Source organism: Mustela nigripes, chromosome 7, assembly GCF_022355385.1.
Source record: "Mustela nigripes isolate SB6536 chromosome 7, MUSNIG.SB6536, whole genome shotgun sequence".
NCBI classification, from domain to species: Eukaryota; Metazoa; Chordata; class Mammalia; order Carnivora; family Mustelidae; genus Mustela; species Mustela nigripes.
The window spans coordinates 98,359,735-98,377,361 of record NC_081563.1 but is presented as its reverse complement, the minus strand read 5'-3'; the positions used below and the strand labels follow the sequence as shown (position 1 = coordinate 98,377,361).

Here is a 17,627-nt window from a genome sequence, read left to right as displayed (position 1 = left end):
CACATCCTCAACAGCAGCAGAACTGGAGAAGGTCTGACGTCTGGTGCCCTTCCAACTGACATGAGCCCCTTTTCCAACCTGATGCATCCTCCCCTTTTCCATCACACCCCAGACCTACTCCTCGTTTTTCCTCAGACAGTTTATGTGTGCATTCCCTAAATGTTGACCAATTTATTCGCGGACCACTGCTTCTTGCAGCTTACCCCCTTCTTTCCAAAGTACATCCTTGACCAGCCCTTTCAGCAATGAGCAGCTCTGGATCAACTTTTTCAAGTCCTCACAGACCTGCAATAATGTCCTTATTCCACCCGCACTCTTCATGAATGGATTAGCTGAATACAGAATTCCATGCTGACGTCCTTTTCTCTCACCACTTTGAAGATATTATTTTATCTGTCTTCCTGTCTTCTGGCTCTTTCTGGTGGGGGAGGAGGAGTTATTATTGGGAAACTCACTATTCATTTGTTGTTCCTTTATGACACCTCTAAAAAAAAAAATCTCTCAGAACTTTTAAGATTCACTTTTGGGGTTCTAAAGACTCAACAAAATATTTTTAGGCATGTATCTTTATCTTTTTCAGACTCATTACGCATCCTGAGCTTGAGGGCTCACATTTTTCATAAATTCTGGAAAACCCCAGGCCACTTTGTTCTTTGAAAATGTTCTTGCTCCTTCTTTGCGGCAGGATTCCTAATTAGACCTCAAGCTCTCCGTGCTGCCACTTGGGAAAACTCCTCAGATATATGATCCACTTCTCCAATGGTCTCTTCAGCTGAATCTAACCAGCTCTATAATCAGTCCTTTGAATAAACAATTTGTTTTCAAGTTGGCCTGGTTTTTTCCCTGGTATTATTTTTCCCATATTATTTTTTCCATTAATGTTTTTTATCACCCACTTTAATGCCTTAAATAGTGATTTTGTGTCACATCTTTGGTGGGACTTTATCAGAGGAAATCCTGTCTGGGCTGAGTTGTGGGCTTGTCTTAGAGCAGTTTAATCTTTGCTTCAACCAGGCCCTCAGAAAGAGAAAAGCCATGGACTGATTTTTACACAAGGCATGGGCTTCCCAAAAGCAGGTTCTCATGGAGACGGACTTGGCCCCAGGACAAAACAGCGAAGCTCCTGGGTCATCTCCCCTGGCCACTAGGTTGCCCTTCCCTTGAGAGTGCCGCCCTTCAAGGGAGCGAGTTTCACATGAGAGGATGAGGGGAGGCTCAGGTCCCATCCCCCAACAAACGAGCCCAAGACCTAGGTGACTCCAGCTGACAAGACTCCACCCACACCCAGGGTCAGCTTACTTCTAGGCCTCCCTCATTCCCCTCGCCCTCCACTTATAGCCCCTGGCAATCTCTCTTAGTACTAACTTATAAGCTTATCTATGCTTTTTTAGAGAATGTTTATTAACTTTAACATTTCTAAGTGTCTGGAGAAGAGGGTTTTCGGATCACCTCATCCAAATACTAAGTGTAATCTCTGATTTTTTTTTTTAAACCCAGAGAAACTAAGAGAAAATTCCGTCACTAAACAACATATTCTGAAATAATTTATTTCATGTTTTAAGAGAATGGAAACAACTTTAACAAAACAATGCTGTACTCATTTTGAAGAAAGATGAAACACTAAAAATAGAAATGTACTCTATTATAAGCCTTTGCTTATTCATCGGCTATTTCAGATTCAATTTCTATGCCTAAGGAAAAAAAGAAAGAATTGACAAGTTTTTGTGTTTCTCCAAAATAACAGTCTTTCGAAAAGTAAGTACTTCAAAAGGCCTAAATCTTCCTAGAGCTTACAGGCTTCCCCTCATCAATGAAGACAACAGGCCTCTAAGGTAGGAATCCAGAACCCTGACTTCTCAAAATGATGACAGTTAAGATGTGCTGGCCCACGACAGAATTCTTAATGGGCCAGACACCAGGCTCCCAGAAAGCCGGGACCAGTCTCTTCGGCACTGTATCCAAGCAAACCTCAGCACATCAACACTCCCAAGTGCACAATGAAAGAAGGTTCTACGGAAAATTCCATTAGGATAGGAGTTGTGCATTAAATGGCTGTAAGGATCACATCCAAACAAAAAAACATGGGTATCCTGGCAGAGGAAAATAATGCACACTGTGGGGACTTACATGCTTTTGGAAAGACTTATTTCTTGATTCTTCATAGTTTTCCCACCATTACAAATGTGGTAACTGTTTCATTCTGTTTGGTGTTGGTATCCAGAAACATAACAGATTTCTGCAGGGTGACTTTGCCCCTCCAACAACCTCGCTTAATTCTAGGACACCTCCTTAGGTTTTTAAAAATATTTTCTACATACATAAGCATCCTACCTGTGGATCATGTCTTTGTTCCTTTCTCCCCTATCTTCCTATCTTTGGCTTCACTTTTTCTTGAATTTTCCCTCCAACACAGTGCTAAAGAGAAGGAATGACAGCAGCCATCCTGTTTTTCCTTATCTCAAAGGGAAAGACTTTGATGTCCTGCTGGTTAGTGTGATGTTTGCTTTTTGTAGATATCTTTTGTTTATTTTAGGTTCTTGGTTCTCTTCTTGGTTCAGCATCTAAATATTTTCCTAGAAGTTTATTTATGTTGTCAGAACTTGCAGAACTCTTCCCATGTGGAGATGTTTAAAAAAAAAACAACAAAAAAAGTTCTTCTATATATGATGTGTGTAGAGCCCCCTCCTCAGGATCCTTCAGATATTTTTAATAAACATCTACAACACTGGATTTTATTTCATTTATTTTTATTTAGCTCAAGTTGTTCGTTCTAACCACTTACCTTTTTAATGTCTACTACATCTGTAGTAAAGTCCCATATTCCATTCTTGAGAAGATTTTGCCTTTTTCTCGATCACTTTTGCTTGATATCTGTCAAGATTACTCATCTTTTCTAAGAATGAAATCTTGGCTTTGTTGGCTTCATCCATCTACTTACTTGGTTTCGGTTTCATTCACCCCTTCTCATCCATACTTTCTTCAGACTGGTTTCAGTTTATTTTGTCTTTTGTAACTTCTGGAGAAGGATACTTACTTATAGCCCACTACTTTTCATCTTTTCTTTTCTGATGTATTTAAAGGTACATATTTTCTTGTAAATAATACTTCAGCTACATCCCACTAGTGTAGAATTTTCATTACCACTCCATTTCCCCTTTTACTAACCTAGTTAAAAGCATACTTTTACAAAATTTCCAAAAGTGGAGATTTTCTATTTCTTTTTATTCGTGTTTCCAGTTTACTAAACTGTGGTGAGATTACCTGCTCTATATAATTTCAATCCTTTGATATTGGTTGAGACTTACTTTAAAGCCCCAGATATGACCAATCATTGAAATTTTTGAAGCCAAATATGCGTTAGTTGGCTGCAATGTTTTATTTATATATAGTCCTGGACTATATACAGTCTTTTGTTCAAAGTTCTAATCATTGATTTTTGTCTGGTTAGCTGTCAATTACTGACTGGATGTGCTAAAAGTCTTTACCATGATTACAGATTTGACCCCTGCTTGTGGTTCTGTCAATTTTTGTTTTATGCATTTTGTGATTTATTAAGATGCACTTAAGAGTTAAAACTGGCATTATCTTTAAGCCAAATTAAACTCTGATCACTGTTAAGTGTGCTTTCTCTCTAGAATACTTTCTGTGTATGTGACAAAGCCTCTTTTATATAACAATAATATAACACCAGTTTTCTTTTCTTTCTTCTCTTCCTCTTTCTCCCTTTTTTAAAAACATATTTTATTTATTTATTTGACATAGAGAGCGAGAGAGCGAGAGACACAGTGAGAGAGGGAACACAAATGGGGAGAGGGGAGGGTAAAGCAGGCTCCCTGCTGGGCAGAGAGCCTGATGTGGGGCTCTATTCCAGGACTCTGGGGTCATGACCTGAGCCCAAGGCAGACAGTGGCTTAACAAATGAGCCACCCAGGCGCCCCATCTTTTTTTTTTTTTTTTTGCATTAAGTAATCCTTATGCCCAGCGCAGTGCTTGAACTCACGAACTGGAGATCAAGAGTCCTATGCTCCACTGACTGAGCCATCCAGGTGCCCCCATACCAGTTTTCTTTTAATAGACTTTCTACAATACATCTTCTATCTTTCATGTTCAACCTGTCTCCTGTATACAGCACAAGAGTGGATTTTTAAAACCCAGAATGTTATCTTTATGTTTTAACTGCAGTTTCTAATCAAGTTATACTAAATATGAATGCTGATATATTTGAGCTTAAATCTATAATCTATTTTGTGCTGTTTTCCCATCTGTCCTTTCTTATCTCTTTTTTAAAAAAGCATTCCATTTCCCCCCCCTTCTGCTTGTACAAAAGACAGTTTCTATTCTTTAGTAATTACTGTTAAAAAGAACATGCAGGGTCCCCCAAGTTCAAAGTTAAATGAGTCTACCCTTTCCCCTAACTCCATTATCCCTTCTGCCTTCAATGGTACAACGTTTTTATGTATTTAATACTCTCCCTTTTCCAGCCACCACCCCCACACCAAACGATACTATTATTCTTTTACATGTGTTTACAGGGGTCCAAATACTTACCACCCTCTTTACTCCTTGCTTATACAGCTTACTCCTCCCATTTGCCATTGCTTGACCTCCAAGAGCATCCTGCGGAATTTCCTTTAGCAAGGAAGGGTCTGTCACTAATGACCTGTCCTGGTTTTTGCCTTAAAAGTAATCTGGGTTTCTTGATTTTGGACTTCTCCCCGCTTCTGGTTCCTCTATCACTATACTGCCTACATATGGGTGTTTTCTCCTTTTTTGGCTGGGTGCCTCATCTACTCCATAAAACCCTCAGGCATCATCTCGCCAATACTGGCTCTGGCCCACGATCTCTCTCCTCTCCCCGAATCCCAATTAGACACTCTTCTCAGTCTACCCTCCTTGATTCTTAATCGGTCTTAGAAATTATTCATCTATTTGGGTTTCGAAGATGAAATCTGTACATTTTATTCTGCTCTTTCAGTTCACTTTTTCTCTTCAATCTGCTGGGTTTTTAATTACAATTATCGAGCTGCTCATGTCTAGCGGTTGTCCCTGCTTCCTTTTTAAATTCTGCTAGGTCGTTTTACAGTTTCCTTGACGTGTATGTATTTTCGATCTAGTCTATTACTTGAAGTATAGTAAGAGGCATTGTTTACAATCTCAGTCAACTCCTCCACGGTCTCATATTTTCACAGATCTGTTTCTGCTGGTCCCCATTCACAGTACTCTGTATTCTTTGGGTTTACTTATTCCTAACTAGGGACTGCTCACTTTCCTGTGAAAATTACACATGGGGCTTCACTACGCCTGGAATAAAGGAGCAGTCCTTCAAAGATCTGCTCATCTGCTCACTTGCAGGATGGCCCAGGAGCACTGTCTGTGCAGGTCGACTCTAAAATAAAGAATTTAAAAATCGGCTGGAGAATTTCCTTCCACTTAGGTCATGGGATGTGCAAGAGGTACAAATTGTGAGTACCAGCTCTCAGGAGGGGAATGGGCTTATTTCTGGGTTGCCTTCACCCTGGACGCAAAGGAGCTCTCTGTGGAGCTCTCAGTAGACAGGTTCTTCCATCATACTGCCCCCCGTGCCCAGAGATGTCCTCAAAATTCAGAATTTTCCTCATTTACCAAATGCCCTTGGGGTTGGGCTTACTGTCCAAGGTCACTCCTTTCACTGAGGTTTTGGTTTCCTCATTATCTTCCAAGAGTAAATAACCCAAGTGTCCACAGTTAGATGAATGGACAAAAAAGAGGTGGTATACTTTACACACACACACACACACACACTCACACTGGAATATTACTCAGGCAAAAAGAATGAAATCGGGGCGCCTGGGTGGCTCAGTGGGTTAAGCCGCTGCCTTCGGCTCAGGTCATGATCTCGGGGTCCTGGGATCGAGTCCCGCGTCGGGCTCTCTGCTCAGCAGGGAGTCTGCTTCTCTCTCTCTCTCTCTCTCTCTCTCTCTGCCTGCCTCTCTGTCTACTTGTGATCTCTCTGTCAAACAAACAAACAAAAAAAAAAAAAAATTAAAAAAAAAAAAAAAAAAAGAATGAAATCTTGCCCGTTGTGAAAACACAGTCACACCTTGAGGGTGTTACATTGATTGAGATAAGCCAGATGGAGAAAAACAAATACCACATAATTTCACTTGCAAGTCATTATCTAAATCACAAAAACTAACAATCCAAACCAAACTAAACCCAGATTCAGTTACAGAGAACAGAGTGGTGGTTACCAGAGGGGAGGGAGGCTGGGAATGGGAGGAGGTAAAATGGTTGAAGAGAATCAAGTGGGACAAACTTCCAGTTACAAGACAAATGAAGTCCTGGGGATGTGATACAGAGCATGGGGAATACAGACAATAATATTGTACCAACTTTGCACAGTGACAGACAGCAACTGAACTTATTCTGTGATCAGTTCTCAGTGTATGCAAATCACTGCTGTACACATGAAATAGAATACTGTATCTCAATTACACTAAAATAAAAAAAAGAAAATATCTTCCAAGCCATTCCATGCTTTTCAGAAGGTGCTTTTTATCTGTTATATAGCACTGGGCCTGCACCGCCCCCAACCTCATTCAGAAGACTGGTCCAGACCACCCAATCACCAGAACACAGTGGCCCCTCACTTCTTGGGGCTACTGACATTTGGCACCATTGTGCCAAGAGACACTGATGTTTGGCACTGATGTTAGCCAAATGAAATCCCAGCCAACCAAGCTCTCAAAAGAAAAAGGTGATCATCCCTGCTGTGTGACAGCAGGGCTGGCAGTGCTGCTAGGGATGCTTCCAAATCCAGACCCGGATAGACATCCATCCCAGGAAGAGGGGAGTCTGCAGTCCACCCCCACTGACCTGGGTGGGGTCTGCACACGGATTCCAGGAGGTGGGAGGAACTCCAGGTTAGAAAGGTGGGGGTTGGGGCTGAATGACACCTGGTATTCAACTGCTGGCTCCTTTGTTTTTAAAAAATCCCCTTAAAGGCACCTGGGCAGCTCAGTCATTAAGCCCATGCCTTCAGCTCTCACTCAGGTCCTGATCCCAGGGTCCTGGGATCGAGCCCCGCATCTGTCTCCCTGCTTCTTCCTCTCCCACTCCTCCTGCTTGTGTTCCCTCTCTCACTGTCTCTCTCTGCCAAATAAATAAATAAAATCTTAAAAAGAAGAAGAAGAAGAAATAATAATCCCCTTATTACTCCAACACACATTACGTTAACCTGGGGCTGGGGCTCAGATAACTCAGTCCCCAGATCGAAGTTCTCCCTTCATTGCACAAAGAGGAGCTGCATTTCCACTCAGATTTGTGGTGAAGAGGAAGCATTTGCTCATCAGCAACAAAACCTGACCCTCTTCCATGAGCCTTTTGCAAAAGCCCACCTCGGATTAACGAATTCCATGGCCAAATGTTCCCATCCCAGTGACAATTGGGAAGTGCGGTAGGAGTTATTTCTTATTAACAGCGACAGTAACTCAAACTTCATTCTGGTTCCTTTTTAAAGTCAGCCATTGTATAATATATTCCGAGCCCTCCGGTCCTGCTGATGGGAGGATACATGAGTCCCCGCACCTTGGGAAAAAGTCTGGCCTCTCTTTTAAAGCCCAGCATATGCCTCCTGGAGGCTTGCAATCCTGCTCCTAGGGACAGAACTAACAGCCATGTGGATCAATGGTCACCGCACTGAGAGGCAGGACTTTATATTTCACAATATCATGCAGTCTCTGCTATATTACATATGGAGCCCCCAGTTAACTCTCCAAGTACCCACACAGAGTGGAACAGGCACAGGCGCAAGACTCACAAGCCAGAGCACCCACATGACAATGACCGTGAACTACCAGGAGGCTGACAGCGTAGAGCACTCCCACCCACCACATCCAAGGAAAGGCCCAATAGGGCACGGGATGCATGATTCCATCTATACCCGAGTTCAAACACAATGGAGCGAATCCGTGTGCCAGGAACCAGCAGAGCCGATACCCTTGGGGCTGGGCAGTGGCTGGAGGGGGCAGAAGAGGAAACTATTGGGGGATATTTCTTGATCTGCTGGTTCAACAGGGTGATTGGTTTGTGGCAGTTTACAACTGGGCTACAGACTTGTGACAGCACTTTTCTGTGTGTGTAGTTTAGTTAGTTAACTAAAGTAAACTAACTACTTTAGTTAGTTAACTAAAGTTAACTACTTTAGTTAGTGTAGTTTACTTTAAAGTAGTAGTAAACTACTTTAGTTAGTTAACTAAAGGTAACTACTTTAGTTAGTTTACTTTAGTTAGTGTAGTTTACTTTACTTTTTAGTAAAGAGCTTAAAAATATATATGCCCACTGTGGTGGCAAACCGTATCACATGGAACTTGAAGGCAGAGCGTCTTTGGTCGCTGGAGCATATGGTCCTGTCACTGCTGCCACGTCGCAGCCCTCTCCCAGGCAATGTGGCATTGCTCCCGCCCCTGAAGAGCTGGGTGACTGGGACCAAGGTGGGGGAAGGCAGTCACCTCCTGCCCCAACCTCACGACCCATGGCCACGCCCACCGCACTGTCCTGCGCAGCAACTTTTTAAAAATCCAACTGTTCAGAAAAAGTCTCCAACTTCATAAGCTCCCAACTTTAGGAGGGAAGCAGATTAAGACAGGAAATAGCGGCTGAGCTTCAGAGTCATGGCTGAAGTTGACCCTTTTCATTGTCCCTTGACACGCCACTGTTTAAGACTTCCTTAAGGGGATCAATAATTCATTTATTTTTTAGCACTGACTCCTCTTCCTCAATCACTGTGATTGATTGCTACTAAGCTCTGAAAATTACTATTTCTCTTCCTACTTACAACAAATCCTGAGAAGACAGAACGAAATGAAAGTGTATTCAATAAAAAAAAGGCTCCATCTAATTCCTACTCAGCAGGAGTCTTAACTGACAAGAAAACAGTTTGGATCTAGTCAAGTGGTACATTTTAACCACTGAATGGCAGGTTCCAGAGAAACATACCACCTGGGCTTTGGGCAGAGCAAGCGTCTTCACCCTTCCAGGGAAAATGAGTAGGCCAGACGCTCCCATCTCAAAGGGCGAGGAATCCGGGATCAACTTTTCATTTCCTTGCCCAAAAGCAAAAGCAGGAAGAGGGGAAGGGAAAGAAAAGGAAGGCGGCAGGCCAGGAATAGACGCTTACCAACCAGACCACCTGCCCCAACCACCTCCTCCGGCCTGCCCTGGCCTCCGCATGCCAAGACCTCCGAGGACAGTGAACTCTGTGCGAGAGGCAGGAGGCTCAGCTCCTCAGTGTCTGTGCTCCTCGAAGTCTGACTAAAAGAGAGAATAAAATGCCAACTACAAGAAAAGAATTTTCCTCCTACCACTAAGAAACACTTCTTGCTCACTAAATACAAAATCCTCCTCTTCTCAGAAAGAGCCAGCACATTGTTCAAAGTAAAAATAACATTTTCTTTCCTGGCGAGCGTGTTGTCGCTGATACGCTCAGTTCTTCCCCAAGCCCCACCTAAGACTCCTCAGGCACAGACGGGAATCGAGGGTGCTCGCTGCGTGTCCTCCTCCTAGAAGCGCGAGCAGCTGGGAAGGGCCCAGCCCCAGCGAGGCACCATGACAGGGACAGCGGGCTGTGGGGAGACGAGGCGCACGGAGATTAATGTAACTGTCCTGGAGGCTTACAGCAGCTGGGAGAAAGCCAATGCGCAGGCCTCCCACTAAGGGTCACTTCGAAGCCCTGGGCTCTGGGGGCAGAGCAGGAAACATCCCCATTCAATAGCGTTCCTCTGTGAACGTTGCTTGCAACCTCTCCACTGGAGCCAGGCTGGACGGAATCCAAAAATCACTTGGCTTCGTAATATGTTTTTTGTGTTTATATGTGATGCTCTAGGAATCCTGACTACTTCAGGCTAAACAATAATATACTCCTAGAACACGAACACGAGAAAATCCTCTCCCCATGAGCTCAGCGAGGACAGGCATCCACTGTGGGCCAGGCACTAGGGGTACCTCAGGGAAAGAGAACAGATGCATCCCTGCGTCGGCAGAGTGGACAAAGTCAGTCACGTATGTGACATGCCTGGCTGGCGATCACAAAGAGAAAGCGATACAGAGGAGTGGGACAGGGAGCAGGGATAAGAGTGGGGAATCGCTAGGGGCTGTCACTTTAAGCAAGGTAGTTAGGGAGAGAAGAATTCACTGACCTGAAGACGACCTGGCGCGGGGGTTGGGGGGAGCCAAGTGGCCATCTAAGAAACAGCTTGTGCAAAGGCCCTGAGGCAAAAGCATGCCTGAGAAACAGAGGAGGCCAGTGGGACTGGAGCAGAGTGAAGCCCAGGTGAAAGCAGGGACCTTGGGGGCCACTATAAAGACTCTGGCCAAGGAGGCTCTTGAATAGAGAAGTGATATGACCTGCTCTGGAAACAGACTCAAAGGCAGAGGGTGAGGGCAAAAGCAGGGACACCTCCTCAGAGCCAATGAAGTAACCCATGAAAGAGAGGAGAGTAGTTTGGACCAGGGTGGTACCAGCAGAAGTGGTGAGAATGGCTGCGTTCTTGCTTTGTTTTGAAGGGGAGCTTTGCTGTTGGACAGGATACAAGAATGAGAAACCAAGGAACTGAGGATAAACCGAAGTTTGTGGCCTGAAAGATGGGGCCATCTGGCCTAGTTTCATTTTACATGAAGAAGAAACTGAAGCCCAGGAAGGATAAAAGTCAGGTCCAAGCTCGCACCACTTATTTCTGAGACTAGAACCCCAGCTACCGCTTCTCTCTCTGCCCCCTCCTGCAGCTAGCAGGAGACAATGGTGACCACTCAGGTCACACCTGGACGCCCTCCAACTCCTCTCTGCTCTCAGATGCCGAAGTAGACACGGCTCCCTTGAGGACTGCCAATACCAAGCATGTATCGTAAACGAGGACAGGATGCTGGTGAATGAGAGCCACAGGCCCTGCCCGGAGAGGATGACCAAGTCCAGGGCTGCCATGCAAGAAAGCAGACCTGTTGAGCAAACATTTTCATTCTCCCCAAAAGAACCCCCAAAACTAGATTTTTAATGAGAAAATTCTCCTTTAAAAGGTGGCTTTGTTGTTTAATAACATGAGGGCAGCCAAACAGATCTCATGTGCCGGCCAAGTTCAGTCTATATAGGGCCCCGTCCTGGAACCAGTCTCAAGACAGCCTAAAACACATCGGGTCCACTCACACCTTGTCAGGGCCTAGAATTACAGGTTTCGGTTTAAGATGGTCTTTTTTTTTTTTTTAAAGATTTTATTTATTTATTTGACAGAGAGAGATCACAAGTAGGCAGAGAGGCAGACAGAGAGAGAGAGAGGAGAAAGCAGGCTCCCTGCTGAGCAGAGAGCCCAATGCAGGACTCGATCCCGGGACCCCGAGATCATGACCTGAGCCGAAGGCAGCGGCTTTACCCACTGAGCCACCCAGGTGCCCCTAAGATGGTCTTTTATTCCAACCTTTGAGTCAGCAGATGACATTCATTATCACCATAAATAGCTGGTAACTTCCAGAACAATCTTAGTGAAACTCCTCTCCGACCAAAAAGAGAGTAAGCAGCTAGCTGCCTGTCATTCTAGGTTCTTTGTTAACTTTGGTTTTACCTTATTCTACATGGAGGACAAAGATAAGCCCACTAGTACAAGCAGGAACTCAAGAAGTCTTCCCAAATACTACCCACTGATCCCTTCAAAGTTGTATGGAGTAGAACAGATCCCTGCAAATGACCCAGGAATCAACTTACGTCAGCCAAGCATGAAAACACCAAGACACTGCTATGGGTGAGGTTTAAGGGCCAGCAGCTATTCAGATCTTGCCAAACTAATCGAATTTAGAAATTACAAAACTTTCTTCATAAATCAAAGTTCCTCCCCACTGCTAGACAGTGGGATATACACGTCATTCATGGCACTTAAGGGAAACACATAAGATGTGTCTGGTTTTTATTTGGTTTTTTAAAAAGATTTTCTGAGAGGGAGAGAGTGTGCACATGCATGAGCAGGAGGAGGAGCAGAGGGAGAGGGAGAAGCAGACTCCTCCCTGAGCAGGGGGCCCAACAAGGGGCTCGATCCCAGGACCTGACCTGAGCCAAAGTTAGATGCTTAATCAACTGAGCCACCCAGGTACCCCAGATGGGTCTGGTTTTTAGATGTGGGAGCTGGGATGCAGGTTTCAGAAGACTTGTCAGAATTTGTCTGCCTAGGAAAACAGCCTCCTAGGAAGTCCCCAAGTTAATTTTCTATAATGCAGAATGGCCCTCGTGCCCAGGCTCTCCCTTAGAATTAAATATTAACTTTCCCTACAAGCCATATGCTGTCGACCCGATACAGATTTGGGTTGGTCTGGATGACAATTCTGATGCTGTTGATAACAGGTTAGGAATGTTCCCCCGGCGGGAGGGCCACTATCTGTGCTGCTCCCCCACCTGCTTTTTTTTCTTGGTATGCAATTTGCGATGTACACAATGAGGCAGAAATCAATGCCTTCTAAGGGTGCTATCTTATTAAGGTGAAACCCATGAACTACCACTAGTCCACTGTTCTTGACATACAGAAAGGGCATCTTACATGGTTCGACATATTTTTAAATGATCAAGAATGGAGACTTGAACGTTCAAAGAATTCCAACTACCTCGAACTCTTAAAAAAAAAAAAAAGAAAGAAAGAAAGAAAGAAATTCCAGCTATCTCTAGATCAGCACTGTCCAGAACTCTCAGTGATAATGATCGGCTACTGAGCATGTGAAATACAGCTAGTGTGACTAAGAAACACTTTTTAAATTCTACTTGATTGTACTTGTTTTAAACTTAAACAGCTCTATGTGGCTACTGCACTGGACAACAGAGTTCTAGACCATAGTCTCCTCACATGAGAAACAGGTCTCATTCATTTATATTTATAGTGTCTAAAGACCTAGCACACAGGAGACATTTGATAAAGAAATGAAAATACCTTCTTGCACTGAATACATCTCAGTCAGGTGTGTACTTTCTTCCTCTGAAGCTCTTAATTCTACTCTTGTAGCTCCATGTCCTCCTGTAAGCAGTTACTATCCCAGCAAATGTGGGACTATCGGGTCCTGTGGGTGAACATTCAGAAGGCCACGCCCACACTGACCAGCAGCTGAGCAACAGGAACTGGCCTGACCACCGCCTGATCTGCTGCGCCTCCATGTTCTCATCCACAGAATGGGAACAACCATACCTATTCTATAGAATGGGGTGGCTGCAAGGCCTACATAGGTGTTGGTAACTTTGATTCTCAACAGTCAACCTTAAAAACCAAGCTGAGCTCAGCTTGAGTTGTCCAATGAAGTAGCAGGCTAATTAACAAGACTATTAGCAGGTACAGTGGTCTACCTCACTTGGTTAATTATCGTGTTATAGGCCAGGCCTTAACTACTACTGTAGGCCCGGATATACAGCTAGATAGCACAGTCTCTGCCTTCCTAACTCTGATCATTATTTTTTCCCTCCTGAAACAAGATTTTAGTGAACAAAAATCCACAGTCTCCAAAGACCTTTAGAGCCCCTGCCTAAGTGTCATTCATTATAATGTTAGAGTTCCCAGAGATAAAAGAACAAATAAGAGTCTTGGGTCCTGATACTTTTAAAAGGTGTCCCTATTTCATAATAAACAAATATTCTGATTAAATCATTTCCATTCAACCACTTAGAATTTGATACTATATAATTAAAGCAGCCTGCTGACTTAGGGACCATTTCAGCAAAGAGCTTCATTGCTCAGATGTCACTCAATGATTCAGGATTTATCTAAAACCCTCCCATCACCAGCAAATAGTCATGCACCAAGGTACCACACTAACTTCTCTCTTTACAGACGTTCAGAGGCTGATTCCTAACTATGAAAGAAAGTAGTCCTATGACAGCATATGGTGCCTATGGCTCTCTATCCTCTCTCTCCAAACCTCAAGACACCATTCTTGCCCCTACCCCAGGCACCTTACAAGCCACGTGTGCATTGCTCCAGGTAAAGGGAAAACAGCCCAGTTTCGGTAGGTGTCTCTCCACTTTTCCTCCTTTGCATAAATAGAGAGGGAAGTGGCATCTCCAGAACCTCAGAACTAGAAACTTCTTTCTGGAAAGGAAACAGGTTGGCAGCCCATGGGGGGCTGACTTTTAGAAAGTTCATGAAGTAACTGAAATATCACCACGGAAAGCAGCATGCTTGCAGGATCACCAAGACTCCTCTGGTGTCAAGATTATGAGGAAGTTAGGAAGAGCACGCACAGAAGGAAAGCATAAGGAGGGAGGCAGAGTCAATTGGAGAAAGCTCCCCAGCGGTGTCCGGCAGATGTAAAACATGCAGCTGTCCCTCCTGAGTGCTGGAAAGAAGGCCTCGGTCTCCAGAAACACCCAGCAGCCAGAATTCTAAAGAGATGTCTAGCATGGCATGTTGAGGCCCTAGTGGTCCCACTTCCCCAAACTCCAAAAAATACCATCCAGATGCCCCCACCCCACAGGTTCCCTCGCTGTAAGCAAACAGTGATGTGGGAGGCTCCCAAGCACCCTTCAAAGTTTCATTTCCTTGGTGCTTCCCAGTCTGCTGACCTCCGACCTCCAGGAGCCATTGCCCAACTGCCTTCTGTCTGCACAAGGTCCTAGTTTTTCCCAGCACTTGCTGGGGAGGCTGCCTTGATTCTACTGTGAGTGGGTGGTGTATCTCCAGATTACAGATGAGGAAACCCAGGTTCAGAGAGGTTAAGGGACTTACATAGAGGGTCTGTAAATGAGAGCTGGGAGTGGAATCCAGACCTTGGGACTTCTGTGAGCCCTGGGTGCTGAGACAGGCAGGCTGGAGGCAGAACCAGGCTCCACCTCCCTCTAGTGACCTGCAAGCCCTTAAAAACTCAGCCCAGCAGTAACAGGCAAGACTTGTTGACTACTTCCTACGCGTTCTGGGTCTTCACAGCTTTTCTCTTAAGAAGAAACGACTGGCATCTCCGTTTTTTTCAGATGGGGAAAACAGACACCTGGAGCGAGACAGCTTGGCCCAGGTCACCCTGAACGCTGCCAGGATTTCAGAAGCCCACTCCCTTAACCGTTACACCACAATGAGCTACCATTTACTATCTGTAATCTGGGGAAGGATCCCTGACGCTTGGCGGACACCCTCCTGGAAGCGCGCACCCCAGTCCGTCCGCCCTCACCCAGGGTACGGTCTGGGGAGCCTGGAGGGCCGGGGCGGGCGCCAGGCCGGTGCCAGCGCGCTTGGCCGGCCGGGCAGGAGGTGCCCGCTTCCGCCTGGGCCTGGCACCGCTGGCCCATTCATCGTGGCCGGGCGGGGCGGACCAGGCAGGGCCCCGGTGGCCCCGTCACCCCGCTGGGCGCCTCGCGCCGGACTCCGCGCGGCCCGGCCGGAGAAACGGTGCCCCCGGCCCCGCCGCCAGGGGGAGCAGGGAGCCGCCGCCCGCACTCCGGGAAGTTGCCACCGCGGCCGCCCGGGACGTCTGGACCCTGGACGGCCCCGGTCCTTGCACGGCGTCCCCCACAGCCCCGAGTCCTAGGCCCGCCCTGCCGGGGGCCGCCCGTCCCCCCGCCGGAAGCTCCTCCAGGCCGCAGCCCGCAGGCGGACGAGCTCGGCCCGCGGGCCCCCCATTCAATCCCGCCCTCCTCCCCCCGGCCGGCCCCCGCCGCCTTCCGCCCGCCCCCCCCCCACCCCTCCAGCCCGGACTCCAGCCCGGCAACGTCATCCAGCCGCTTCCCGAAACTTAACCCCTTCCTCCGCCAGCTGTACGCCGCCCCGCCCCGCCGCCAACTTTCTTAGCCCAACTTCGGAGCGTGCGGGCCGCCCCGACGGCCCGCAGGGAGGGAGGCGTCGCCACGTCGCGCCGCGGAGCCGCCGCAGGTCCCCCCCCCTCACCCGACGGCAAGGGCTGTGAGGTCCACACCTCGGGGCGCGCTCGGCCGCCGCCCCTGCACGGGGTTCGCCCGGCACACGCCCCCCGGGGCCCGGCCCGACCCCGAGGGTCGGCTGCCGCAGCGACTGCAGGCGGCAGGCGGCGCCGCCGGGGGAGGGGCCGCCAATGAGACGTGTCACTCGCGGCGCGGCCGGTTCCGGCCCCGGCGCCCCGACGGCCCGGCCCGCGCGCCGCCGCCGCCGCTGCAGGGCCCGGCCAAGTTTCTTACCTGCAGCCGGAGACGCGGGAGGAAGAGCGAAAAGGCAGCAGCCGCCGCCGCCGCGGAACAGGGAGAGAGGAGCCGGCCGAGCCTCCGCCGAGAAGCCGCCCCCGAGCAGCTGCAGGCGCCGCGACCCCGACGCCGTCCGCCCCGTCCGCCGTCCGCTCCGGCCGGTCGCTGGCTGCGTGCGCGCGTGTGGAGTCGTGGCACTTTCTGCCTCGGAGCTGGCGAACGGCCCCCTCCGCCGGGATCGCCGCCTCCTGCCTTCCCCACCCGGGCCAGCCATTCATCGAGCCGCCTCTCCCCATTGGCCTGCGCCCCGCCACTCCGCGGGTCGCTGGCCAGTCAGAGAGCAGGCGGCCCAGCCGCGGCGGCGGCCATTGGGTAGAGAGGAGGGTCTCCGCCTCGGCCAATAGGAGAGGGGAGGAGCTGCGGGGAGCCGCGGGGGGCGGGGCCGGGGAGGGGCGGGGTCGCGCGGTGCGGCGCTCGGCCCTGCGCGGGGGCGGGGCGGGACCGAAACGCCCCGCCAAAGGGGGAGGGGAGCGCCGGTCGGCCCCGCCCACTCCAGGCTCGCGGCGCCTCTCGCTGTGGCTGCCTTGGGGCTGCCCAGGCAGGCTGAGGAAGGTTTGAATCCAGGCGATGCCGAGGCTGCGCCGGTGAATCTCCGCCGGCCGAGGTCGCGGTGGGTGTTACCCTGAGCGCGGTTGCGCAACCCGCCAACAGCCAGGAGGGAGGAATGCCTTATTTAAACCCACTGACTTCCCCCAAGCAGTGGCGCCTCCAGGCCCCGGGGTGTGAGGGCAAGTTCAGCTGGGTGTCAGCCCCGAGAGAACGAACTCTAATCTTCGAACAGATGGCATTCAGTACCAGAAAGGATTTTCTTGAGCAAATGGAGGAATTGGGATTGAAAGGCCAGAAGGTGCTCAAGGAGTCAATGGTGAATGTGATTGTACCCATTTTTAGGGGTGGTACAACAGAGTACAGTCTATTTGAGTTACTTGTACAGAGGGAGCACAGTGGGCAGAGCAATACATATGATCCACCCTGTGGCATTTTACTCCTTGTAAGGAAGAGGGTGAGAGGCTCTGACCCAAGCAAACTCACCCGTTTCCCAGAAAACTGAGCAAATACTATTTTCCTCCCCTCAGTATAAGCCAACACTGTCTTTTCATAACCAAATAAGTCTTTCACTTAAGATAATTTTTGGCCTGGTTTTTAACCATTATATCAGGGTCTCTTAAGCCCAACTCTTTGGACTTGAGCCAAAGCCAGCTTCTTTCAAAGTAAGGTTTCCAAAAAGCCAACAGGGCTGCTACAGCCTGATCTGCTTCACACCATCCCGGGCCCCCTGGCTACAGAGTCCTGTTCCTAATATGTATTTGTTGGACAATTTCACATTATCATTACCCCCACCCCCATCACTGGTACTGTACTAGTGGTTGTTAGAAAGATGTGGAAAATACAGGCTGTGGTGAGGGAGTAGAGGGGCTGAGCTGAAGTTAAA

The 17,627-nt window shown here is 47.9% G+C and overlaps 1 protein-coding gene across 4 annotated transcripts in view; it reads right to left on the bottom strand.

Moving 5' to 3' along the window:
* RRBP1 (ribosome binding protein 1) overlaps positions 1 to 16,398 on the bottom strand; it is a 63,396-nt gene extending 46,998 nt beyond the window's left edge. For 2 of the 4 annotated variants that reach the window (XM_059406502.1, XM_059406503.1), the window contains exon 1: positions 16,133 to 16,398. The gene's annotated coding sequence lies outside the window, so the exon portion shown is untranslated. The remainder of the gene's footprint in view (positions 1 to 16,132) is intronic. The other 2 variants (XM_059406500.1, XM_059406501.1) reach the window with 1 other exon arrangement.
* Between the last annotated feature and the right edge of the window lie 1,229 nt (positions 16,399 to 17,627).